The sequence below is a fragment of the Mesoplodon bidens genome (assembly GCF_964165515.1).
Source record: "Mesoplodon bidens genome assembly, chromosome: 11".
Taxonomy (NCBI): domain Eukaryota; kingdom Metazoa; phylum Chordata; class Mammalia; order Artiodactyla; family Ziphiidae; genus Mesoplodon; species Mesoplodon bidens.
Window position 1 is genome coordinate 7,686,457 of NC_138167.1, and position 12,962 is coordinate 7,699,418.

At 34.7% G+C, this 12,962-nt stretch overlaps 1 long non-coding RNA gene across 1 annotated transcript; it reads right to left on the reverse strand.

The window, feature by feature from the left end:
• Positions 1 to 104: 104 nt before the first annotated feature.
• LOC308624948 lies at positions 105 to 11,422 on the reverse strand. The gene is made up of 5 exons (XR_014017027.1): positions 10,746 to 11,422; positions 10,160 to 10,305; positions 6,832 to 6,938; positions 4,354 to 4,466; positions 105 to 740 (listed from the first exon to the last, which is right to left on the reverse strand). It is a non-coding gene; the product is annotated as an uncharacterized lncRNA (long non-coding RNA).
• Between the last annotated feature and the right edge of the window lie 1,540 nt (positions 11,423 to 12,962).

The window sequence follows — 12,962 nt, forward strand, 5'->3', positions numbered from 1 at the left end:
ACATACACATAGCAAGTCATTATATTGTACACCTGAAACTAATATAACCTTATGTCATTTATATCTCTAGTAAAAAAAAGAAAAGAAAATTGTTGTTGATAGGGTAAATTTTAAAATTTGACTTTATTTACAGACAGGTTAGAGAGCTTATATGAAAATATAACATATTTAAAAGTAGCCAGGTAAGGGAGCAAATATAAAATGTGTCTCTGTCCAACATAAATTAATAATCACATTTTAGTGAGAAAATCCCTTATAGCCTTCTTAGGTAAGAACTATAGAATTTATATGGATAATGACCAGATTTTCAGAAGTATTTATACTATACTCTACCACCCAGAATTATTATAGAAACATTACGAAAGAGGCGAGAGGTGTTAGCCCATGGAACATTTGGCTTTTCCTATGAGTGTCTGTACCTTAACTTTGTTTACCTGAAGCCTTTTTATAGAATTTTACAGAATTTCAAAGGAACATTGTAAAATATGTCATATTCAATAATCCTCTTACTTTATCCACTGTATCTTTTAACATAAGAAATCTTAACTTGGTGTCCATAGATATACAGAGGGTCCAAGAATTAGTTTCAGAGTCTAGAAGCCCTGATCTTCCATGCAGGGTATCTTCATCAAGAAATAAAAGCATTGGGACTTCCCTAGAGGTCCAGTGGTTGAGACTCTATGCTTCCAACGCAGGGGGCACGTGTTCGATCCCTGGCTGGGGAACTAAGATCCCACATGCTGCATGGCATGGCCAAAAAAAAAAAAAAAAAAAAAGAAAGAAAGAAAAGTATTTATGAAAACCCTAAAATTGAATGCCAAATTTTATGTCTAGATGTATATATGTAATTTTTTTTCTAGGTAGATGGACTAAGTTTTTGTCATCTTCTCTATGGGGGAAGAAACAAAAGAAAATAAAAACTAAGGGTGAAAATTAAAACAGAATAGGGAAACATAAAATTTACAGTCAGAAACTCTTGCTTTAACTCCCTTTCACACGTTGTTTTGTTTGTAATAAAACTGGCTATATTTTCTTTCCAACATATTTAGGAAGATCATGTGAGATAATATATGTGCATACATGTTGTAAAAATTAAGGTACAAGATGAGTATCAAGTAATTTCCAGCCAGCTATAAAAACACCTCATCTGAGAGCGTAGGGGCCACTTCTTCAAGATGCCCACTACACAAAAAATAAACAGAGTACTTGTGGAACAAAATGTAAAACATTCATAGAAATCTCACAGCTATCACACCTGGACCTCAAAGTACAAATCAAACTTTGCTCAGATTTGTCTTTGAGCTACAGGTATAAGTTTTGAAAGGAAATTTAAAAAATTTCAGTCTGAAGTCTAAATAAAGATAGGTAAACTAAGAGAGTGTTAGTTTATGTCTCATTTATGCCACTATAGTTAATAAAATATAACTGAGATTCCATTATTTATCATTTGAACGGAATCAGAATGAAGTTGATTTTTATAGTTTTTGTTATTCAAAATAATAATATTAAGATTATTATTTCATTTCAGAAATATAAAAAGAATTTTTCTCACAGAATATATCCTTTTTTATTGCAGAACTTCATTCAAAGTCAACTATCCTATTTCTATTGGGTTGGATTGTCCCGTAAAGGAAACAGAAGTCCATGGAAGTGGGAAGAAAGCTTATCACTTTTCCTCAAATTGTAAGTCTCTAGAATAGATAGTAATTAATAAGTTCTGTAATCACAGATTCTGATTTACATTTCTGAAAGTATATAGGAAAAATGCACATTCATATATAGACATATATGCATACATGTATAGGCATGTAAATGTACATATGGACACACACAAAGAATTTAAGTTCAGGAAATGAGTATATGGAGAGAGGGAGGCTTTTCAACTTCATTCCTGTAATCCTCATAAGGTATCCTTTGGGAAAGGCTAGGGCACCAAGGGATAGTTTCCTAAAAGGAAAGAAAAAATGTACCACCTTAACTTTGGACCAATATTTCTTATTATGTCTGCATTAGTGAATGCATGTTTTACATTACTCATATACTTTTATTTTATGTTAAGTGATTGGAAAGAATCAAAGGATGGAAACTGTGCAAGTATAGCAGCGACGAGGATGGCTGCTTTTGACTGTTCCAAATTCATGTACTATATTTGTGAGAAGTAAATTGCTTGTCTTGCTACCTAATGAAACAACAATAACAGAAGACAATAATTTTTCCTTATGAAAACTCTGACTCTTGGAAGTTCTAGACTATATCTCTCTCATTTCAGAATATCTTTGCTTTGTTATGGGCTGTACCTATATTCTATCCTCTGAGATACATCGGACCCTCCACTTCTGCCCCTTTCACATGTAGATGCCAGATCACAGAGATTATGAGCACAGGCAGGTGGAGTGAGAGAGTATCAGTGCTTCTCATGAGTGTTAGGAAGCAAAATTCTATATACTCAATTTCTGCAAGTCACACAGAGTTAGTAAGCAATCTTGCAAACTTTGTCACTATCATGCACATTTTACCTGGCATTTAATGTCAACAATAATTAAAGTCATTATTATGTATGAATTGTGTACACATTTCCATTTGATTCCTTAATTTTTAGGAGAAAGACGGTATAGTATACCAGAAAGAGAATAAACAGTATCTTGAATCGATCAGTGTTTGCGACCTGCACCACAACTAATAGATTTTGTGCTCTCTGGCAAGTCCAAACTTCTGAGTCTGTTTCCTTATCAGTAGCTACACTACCAACTGTTTTGCAAAGTGGCTGTACCATTTTGCATTCCATTAGCAGTGTGTGACAGTTCCATTTGCTTGTATCCTTCCCACATTTAATATTGTCAATTTTTAACACCATTTTAATAAAGGCATGGTATAATTTAACTGTAGTTTAAATTTGTATTTCTCTAATGAATAAATGATGTGCGCCATCTTTTCATATGTTTTTTGTTAACCTCATATCTCCTATGGTAAAGTATTAATTAAAATCTTTTGCCTATTTTTATTGTATTGTTTTCTTCTAATTGAGTTCTGAGAGCTCTTTATATATTTTAAACACTGATATTTTATCCAACATGTGTTTTATAAAAATTGTCTTTCAGTCTTACATTGTATTCTCTTAACATTGTCTTTAGAAGTTTTTAGAAGTTTAGATGAGCAGAAGTTTGCAACTTGATGAAGTACAGTTAATAATTTTTTAAATCATAATTTATGTTTTTGTATTTTAAGAAATCTTTAATTAACCTGAAATTGAAGGTGTTTTTCCTATGCATTCTTTAAGAAACTCTAAGCTTACATTGAATTTTGTACTCCATTTCAAGTTAATTTTTGTATATGATGCAAAGTATGGATTGAGTTCCTTTCTAAAAAAATTTTGCATAGAGATGTCTAATTATGCCAGCACCACATTTTGAAAACTGTACTCTTCTGTTGAAATATCATGGCACTTTTGTCAAAAATAAATTGGCCAATATGCATGGATCTATTTCTAAACTCTCTATCCTGCTCCATTGATCTGAATATCTATCTTCTTTCACCAAAATCTTGATTATTGTGACTATATAGTAAGTCTTGAAGTAATGTGAGTTCTACTGCTTGTTCTTTTTCTAAGTCGTTTTGACATTTTTTTTGCAAAGAAAAAAATTTCACTTAGTGGGGATTTTTTAATTATAATTCCATTACCCAGTAAATGGAATCAGAGCTCCTTGGAAAAATGACTGATTCTAAGATCCGGGTAGGAAATATATAAGAAGAGCCTGGAGCTTTTCGTAGTTCTAGAAGATGGAGAAGTGTTTAAAATGATAGGTGTATGTCAACAGGATTGAGGAACTAGGTAAAGGAATTCCCAATGGCGAAAGCTGGAACAGTTTAAGCAGCAAAAACAAACAAAAAAAAAGGTAGTGTTGCATTATAACCCAAAATATAAAATAAATATCCATGAGTCCATAGTAGTATAAATGATTGAATACTTAAATAAATGGGGGAGATGAGACAAATCTCCAGTGCAGAATAATTCCAAATAAATTATGTAGATGCTCCTGCCTGAAGATGTTGGGACCTAACTCCTTACTCCTTTTAAGTGTTTACTGCACATAATGATTTCCTTCCAAAGAAATTATTATAGAATCATATGGTAAGGGGAAAAAAGAGTAACTTTAGAGTGGAAAACCTGACAGACACCTCCTCAGTGAGCAAAGGTGACATCAACAGTGATAAGTCATATTCACAGTTTGTTCTCTTGATATGAAATGACAAAAATGGCACACTGTGGTCCTGCTCAAAACGTATAACCCCATCCTACTCATGAGAAAAATGTCAGATAAATCTCAATTGAGGGATATTCTAAAATATACCTACCTAGCGCTCCTCAAAATTATTGGGATCATCAAAAACAAGGGAAGCCTGTAACAGCCACGGGGAGCCTAAGGAGACATGCCAACTAAACGTAATGTGGTAACCTGGATGGGATCCTGGAATAGAAAAAGGACATAGGTAAAAAATTAAGGAAGCATGAATAAATTATGGATTAAGGTTAATAAAAATATATCAGTGTTGGTTTATTAATTATAACAAATATGCAATACTAGTATAACGTATTACAGAGGAACTGAGTGCAGAGTATATGGGAATTCTACACTACCTTCAAATTTTTCTGTAAATGTATATTGTTCTAAAAACTAAAGTGCATTTAAAAAAATATCAGTGTGTAAATTTCTACAGAATAAAAGCGTACTGGGTTTCTGATTTTGATTGGCTTAAATTTATAGATCAATTAGGGGAGAAGAGGAAGCATCATAATATTTAGACTTCCAGTTCAGGAACATGGTTTATTTATCAATTTATTTGGCTTCTTCAATTTTTCTCACTAGTGTTTTATAATTTTCAGCATACAAATGGTGCACATATTTTGGTACATTTATACTATCAAATTAATGTTTTTGATACTATTGTAAATGGTACTTTTTGTTTATTGCAATTTCCAATAACTTAATTTTAGTATATAGAAATATAATTGATTTTGATATGCTGTTCTTGTATCTGAAAACATGCTTAACTTCCTGATTAGTTTTAGAAGGATTTTGGAGAGACTCTGTAATTTTCTATGCAGACAATTATGTCATTTTGCAAATAAACATAGCTTTGTTTTCTCTTTCCAATCTGTATGGCTTTTTTTCTTGCCTTTCCAATCTGTATGACTTTTTTTCTTGCCTTATTGCACTGAAATGACCTCCATTATGATGGTGAATAGGAATGGCGAGAGCACATATCCTTGTCTTATAAGCAATGTTAAGGAGAAAGTACTCATTCTTTCACTGCTTAATATATTATTAGCTGTAGGTTTTCTGATGATCATATGGTCTTTCTTCTTTAGTCAATCAGTAAGGCAAATCACATTGATGGATAAATTCTGCATATGCAGAATAAATTCCAATCAATCATGATGTATACTCTTTTTTATAAATTGCTCAATTCGGTGTGTTACTATTTGTAACAAATAGTACAAAATGGGTTGGAACATGTTTGATTCCCTTCTATCTCCTGGAAGAAGTATTTTTAAATTTTTTATTCTTTATTCTTTAAATATTTGGTAGAATTCACCAGTGAAGCCATCTGGAATTTCCTCTGAAATGTCTTAATTACAAACTCAGTGTCTTTCTTTAGATATACAACAATTCAGGTTATCAAATTCTTCTTCTGTGTGCTTTGCAAGATCATGTTTTTTCAAGAAATTTCTCTGTCATCTAAGCTTTAGAATTTATTGGCAAAAAGTTCTTCATAATATTCTCTTAATATCCTCTTAATACCAATAGTATCTGTAGTAATGTTGCTCTTTCATTCCTGGTATTTGTCTTTTATGCCTATTTTTTTCTCTTGATCAGTCTGGCCAGAGGTTTATCAATGTTACTGATCTTTTCAAAACTTCTTGTTACATTTATTTTATTATTTTTATTACAGATTTCACTAATTTCTGCTCTTAATTTATGATTTCCTCCCTTTACTTGATTTAGTTTTTATTTCGTTTTCTTAGTCTGTGTTCTCAAGGTGGAAGTTGAGATTATTGATTAGAAAAGTTTCTTCCAATATAAGCATTTAATGATATACATTTCCATCTACACACTGATTTAACTTTATCCCACACAGTTTGATCTCTTGTTTGTCTTCATTCATTTCAAAATATTTTTAAATATCTCTCATGATTTGTCTGACCTTTGCATTATTTCTAAAAGTGTTGTTTAGTTTTCAAATATTTGGAGATGTCTTAAATATTTTTCTATTATTGATTTCTAGATTAAATCCACTGAGGTCAAAAGAACATACTTTGTGTGATTTCGCTCTTACATACTTTGTGTGATTTCGCTCTTACATACTTTGTGTAAGTTTGTTGAGGTTTGTTTTATGAACTAAACTGAATTCCAGATATACCTCATGAAAATTACTGACAACTATTCTTACAATTGCTGACCAAGAACCTTGAAATCTCTTCTTTTTACCTCCATACACAAAAAGGTATTTTGTGATATAGCAAAATGTGTTGGACTGCATATCACTCCATAGCATTTATCATCCTCTAATATGCTATACAAATTACTTGGCATATTTGGTTTATTATCATTCGTTCCTACTGCCAAAGAATGCAGGAAGAAATAACGCTCTTTTGGTCTGATTATTTGGGGCCTGAGATTTGCATTTGGTTGCCAGTCTGAGGAGTGAGATCAACTGGAATTAAAGATGTTCCCTAAGTCCCCAAGGATCCTTTCCTGTTCTTGACCTGTAATCTATGGATCAGGTACTGAGAATGAAAGGGAGGAGGGAGACTATAAAATAAAAACTTACAGATTCTTAGAAGCATTAGTGCCATCCAGCCACATCCAGGGATGATTAGCTCCTCTCCTCTCTAACCCAACCCAACGATTGTATTTTATTTCTGACTGAATGAAGGTCTGTGGGAAAATTAGAATCACTAGCATTATTCATAATATCAACAATAACACTTAGCTACAGGAAATTCTCATAAAATACTGGGCATATTTGTCTTCAAATGCTCCTACGATAAATAGAGCAGGCACTAATTTCTTCATTGTGAAGAGAAGAAATGAAACTGGAAAGGCCTCATGAATGAATCACTCAATTCTTCATGTCTGGATGAAAGATATAAAGGAAGGGACGTGATGGACTTTAAAAAAAAATCACCATGTATAACAGAATACATAGGTAAAGATGACTGCTCTAAACATAGAACTTCTCTTCATCAAAAGATACCTGAAAAAACATAAAAAGACAAGCCTGAAATCTGCAGATATCTGTAGTGATTTAGTTTGAAGAACAAATAAAGTATCCCATAAATCAATAAGAAAACTAAACTATGCAATAAGAAAAAAATGGGCAAAAATTAAGAACTTATGTTTCAAATAAATAAAACATGTAGCCAATAAATGTGGAGAAGGGACAAGCTCACTAGAGATCAGGGAAATGCAAATCAAAACTACAAAGATATATTGACAGCTATTCAATTGGCAAAAAATAAGAATAACAACACCAAGTTTGTGGGATGGTAGAGAACAAAGGTATCTTTAAAACTGTTGCTAGGGACTTCCCTGGTGGTCCAGTGGTTAGGACTCCATGTTTCCACTGCAAGGTGCATGGGTTCAGTCACTGGTCAGGGAACTAAGATCCCACATGCAGCCAAAATAAAACAAAACAAAAAGAAAGAAATAAAACTGTTGCTAAAATTATACTGAAAAATAATTTGGAATTATTATATAAAATTGAACTTTTACATACCCAATTACCCAATGATTCCACTCGTAGGGTGATTTGTGATAAAGAAAAGATAGGACACATGGAAAAATCTTGCAAAGAGACATGCTTAAGAATGTTTAACGAAGGACAATTCATAACAACAAAAATTGGAAACAACTCAAATTCCCATCATCTAGACTATGGATAGAGTATATCTGCACTATGGAATATTATGTAGCAGTGAAAATGAAGAAACTATACCTACAAGTTTTAAAACAAGTCGTTCTATTTACTTGCATGTAAACTTAAGCAAATAAACTTTCTTAAGCATTTTCCTTGTCTATAAAATGGGAATCATACTATCTGTTTTGGAGATTTTGTACACTAAAATAATTCATGCAGTGTCTGAAGCACTTTTAATATAAAATATTGTTAATTATCTGTAATCATTATTCCAATTGGTATATCTTACTCACTTCAAGTATTTTTGTATGGATGCAAATGTGAAGCAACAAATTCTCCTTCCTAAAAGCAATGTCTCTGTCTCAGTCTCTCTCCCCGTCTCTCTCTCTCTCTCTCTCTCTCTCTCTCTCTCTCACACACACACACACACACACACATCAATATTTTTACACCATAATTAAATTGTATAAGAGGAATATTATAATAGTTTATTTTTAATGCCTAGGAAAAATGTATGGGTATTATAGAGGCACATCAAAATATACTTTATTGTTTCTAGGTCTCTGAAAAAGCACTAAAATTAAATGTCCATTAGGTCTTTCATTTATATATTTTTGCTAGTTGTTAGATGTATACATAAATGTATAAAAGCCAATCTCTGTTTTCAAATACCAGTGGATTTAAGTCACTGCTCTAATTACATTCTTATGCTCTGTAATGCAGCAAAAGACTGAAAATCTTAAACCATTATTGTGAGAGTAATGCTGTCCCAGGACAAAGTCTGTCCCAGAGTTTGCAGAGTGTATAGTGTACAGTTTTAGATACTGACAGCAAGGTTATCATCAAATGAGGTAACAGAGTATGAGTCATGGCTTTCACTCTAAACAATGTTAACAGTTTTCAGAAACTTCAAAGGAACTAAAATAGTTCATGGAAATACAGGGATAACAGGAATAAGAAGATTCATTGAAACTCTAAGTCCAGAAACTTCAATGGCAGGAATAAAACTGAAGAGAACAGAATTGGAAATTACAAGAAAAATGTGGGGCTTCCCTGGTGGTGTAGTGGTTGAGAATCCGCCTGCCGATGCAGGGGACACGTGCCCCGGTCCGGGAAGATCCCACATGCCACGGAGTGGCTGGGCCCTTGAGCCATAGCCGCTGAGCCTGTGCGTCCGGAGCCTGTGCTCCGCAACGGGAGAGGCCACAACAGTGAGAGGCCTGCGTACCACAAAAAAAAAAAGAAAAGAAAAGAAAAAGAAAAATGTGTATTAAAAAAAGTTAAACTCCTGAGAGTAAAATAAAACTCATATCATTTAGGAACTGATTGATCACAACTGAGGTTTAAATTGATCAGGAACTTGTAATCTGTATCTGGATATTTGTATTTCTTTGACTTCATATTCTACTACTTAGGTCATTCAGTTTTTGTAGTAAAGAATGACTCGTTCATATTATTTTGATAATATAAATTTTATAAACAAGAAAACATAGGGCTTTAACCCATGCTTTATAAGACACTAATAGAAATAACATTGCTGGGACTAAATATCATAAATGAAGCTCAGGGCCTAAATTGAATCATTAGAAGGAAATCTACAAAATCTGTTAGATTGGCTTTATGTTCCCAAACCTTATAAGTGATGGCAAATGTGATCTAGATTTTCTCTTCCAGGAAGGAGAAGCTTCCTCTGTCATTCAGGATTATGAGTAAAACAAAATCATTTTTGAAGAATCGTTCCAGCTAAATTCATTCTCTTTATTTCTCATTCTATATTTTCTATGGTCATGAAAGTGAAAAACTCATCCTCCCTTAGAAATGTGATCCCTCCCAGATACTGATGGTGGAAGAATAGAATTCAATACAATGAGATGTTATCTCTTTTAGACTGCTCATATCATAGAAGGCAGTTTTTCTTTTGCCCCGAATTAGCCCCAAGAGGCTAAATACTGAACAGTCTGATGTATACTAAAATGTCAAGATGCAACACACATAATCAAAAGACTGAAAATCATTCCATGGCCCCAACACCCACAGAAAAGCTATTTCTCTTGGTTTCAAAAATCATTCTTCCAGGTCTCTGTTACACCTATATCCCCTCCTCGGCAGGTAAATCTACACCAATCTGTATAAGGGCTTCAAACCAAATTGAACAAATAATATTGGAAGAAAGCCTACACAATCATCCGAACACATGTGAACTTCTCTTAAAGCACTTACTCAGGTTTAATAAACATACCTGTTCCTTTTGGTCATCAATCTTAATGAGATTAGAACCCAGGTCTTTGCATGACTTCTTGCTCTCACTCCAACTTTTCTCTTCTTTTGAAAAATAGTAACAGTTTTTTCCACAGCAGGACCATTTTCCTTGACATGTGTCATAGCCTTTATTTTGAAAACAAAAACCACCATCATCCACAACCTCAAGACCATTTAGAGACCTGTACTTTTTCTGTACTTCATTGCTTAGACTGATTGATCAGACAATAGATGATTTCCCTGCATCCCCAAACTCATATGTTAGGAATAGCTCTCCTGCCAAATTCTGTAGGTAAGAATACTGTTGAGTCAGAGACTGTCTGTCACAGACCCAAGGCCATTTAAGATTGTGAAATCTTGACTTCTCAGATACAAATAAACTGGAGCGAAATGGAGCAGTTCTCTCTGAAGGAAGAAATCCATCAAAGTAAATATATGGAAATAGTATTAATTCCAAGGGATCAATTATATATTGGGAAAAATTCATCAACAAGCACAAAATACTCAGATCAATATAATAATCTAACAGAAGCTTCTGTAATGAAGCAGGACCCTATGGGGCCTACCTGGGACAGGCCTTCCCCCATGTCCTCTGCTTTAGCTCTTCTCTGAGTACCTAGATAATAGTATTTGATGCACATTTCCTGAGTTGTTTTGCACATGTGAAACCCCCCACCAAATAGAAGATGTTAACTACTTGATGACCATGAGCACGTAGCCCCAGGCCTCCTGGAGCCTAAGGACTGATAAATTTAACCCCGGTGACACCACCTGTTACCTCACCATCAGCCAATCAGAGAACTGTGCACGATCTGACCATGTATCCATCCCCCTCACCACACCTGGCTTTTAAAAATGCTTTGCCGAAACCCTTCAGGGAGCTCGAGGTTTTTTAGGGCATGAACCACTTCGTCTGCTTGCACTGCCTTGCAATGAACCTTTCTCTGCTCCAAATTCCGAAGTTTCAGTTTGGTCTCAGTGTGCATCAGGTACATGAACTTGCATTAACACTTCTTATTTTGTAAATGTCATGTTCAATTAACTATAATCCATAAAATTTATTCGATAAGAAAGGGTGATACTTACCTATGCTAGGTGGTTAAACTGAGTGATCCTCAACTTCTGGTACAGAAGTGTTTCTTTCTTTTGTGTCTTTTGTATCTTGTGTATTGCACTTAAAATCTGTCTGAAAATCTTCAAGCCGTACTATAAAATTAAGGTTGTGAATGGCTTTAATAGATCACTTTATTATGACCATTTACTCTATTTCAGAATTACAAAATAAACGATGTTGACAAAATGAAAGTACCATCAGAGAAAATGTAAGGTTAAAATATGCTGAAGGGGCTTCCCTGGTGGCGCAGTGGTTGAGAGTCTGCCTGCCGATGCAGGAGACACGGGTTCGTGCCCCAGTCTGGGAAGATCCCACATGCCGCGGAGCGGCTGGGCCCGTGAGCCATGGCCGCTGAGCCTGCGCGTCCGGAGCCTGTGCTCCACAACGGAAGAGGCCACAGCAGTGAGAGGCCCACGTACCACAAAAAAAAAAAAAAAAAAAAAAAAATGTAAATTCTTGGGCCCTACCCCAGAATCACCAAATCAGAAACTCTGAGGTAGGGCCCAACATACTGTATTTTCACAAGCTCTCCAGATGATTCTGATGCAAACTGAAGTTTGAAATCCGCTGATACTAACATTGGAAGCAAATGAGTCACAGCTATTATAAGTTCCTCACATTAAGCCCGTGGGTAGGATAAATAAAAAATGAGAAACTAAAAAGTTAAATAACAGAGGTTAACCATAATTCAGAAGTAAGGATGTTCCTAAAGATAAAATTCTTTCTTAACCTAGATACAAAATGGGAATATGTTGAATCATTTATGTGGCATCCCATTATGTTTTTATAGAATAAAAACCAGGCTGAATTGCACTTTATGTTTTTGCTTTCATCCCAGTTTTTGATACCTGAAAAAGGTACTCTCCAGGTCCAGGCTAATAGAGCATTATCCCTCACTTGATGGTAATACACCAAGAGCAGGCATAGTGCTAGAGAGATTGAATTCATAGCCCAGATAGAGATGTAGCCCTGAACTCACCTTTCAGTGATACATCCTAATGACTTCTCCTCTTAGTGAATTTACGTTTGCAGTTTTTCATACTCACCTAGTTTCCTGCCAGCACCTCACCCTTCTTGGCCCACCTTCACTGGTTATCAATTGGTTAAAGCTCGGGGAATGTCATCATTGGATATTGCTTTGACTAAGTGTATGCGAACCAATAGTAAAATACAAAATACAATTAAGTAACACATAAGCGAGTTTTAGATCGCCTGCTATTTGACTATGCCAACTCAACCCTCCACCATCATGAGGATAATTAAAAGTCCGTTCCGAGAGGCACAGCAAAATGCTCTATGAAAATAAAACATAAAAATAGACCCAGAGACTTCCTGAGAGGTTGTCAACATATCTAGCCCAGCAGAGGAAGAAAAGTAGCTAGAGGTACCTCGGGTATTTGAGCTAAAACCACACAGGAAGTCTCAACGTCAAGGAGCTCACTGTGCAGTGCTCGGGGTGATGTACCTTTCACTGTGTGAGGGCAGGGTGATGCCGTCAAGGGCTTCCTCTCTTTTCTCACTTTCATGCAAGGTCTGGGAACAAAGCAAAAGGTAAACTTTTTAAATATTATTAATTTGAGATCTACCTTTAAATCCTTGGCTTACTTTAAATTTGGCCCCTTGGGCATGGATTCCCCCAGTATGGTCACAGTAAGAAACATACACGTGA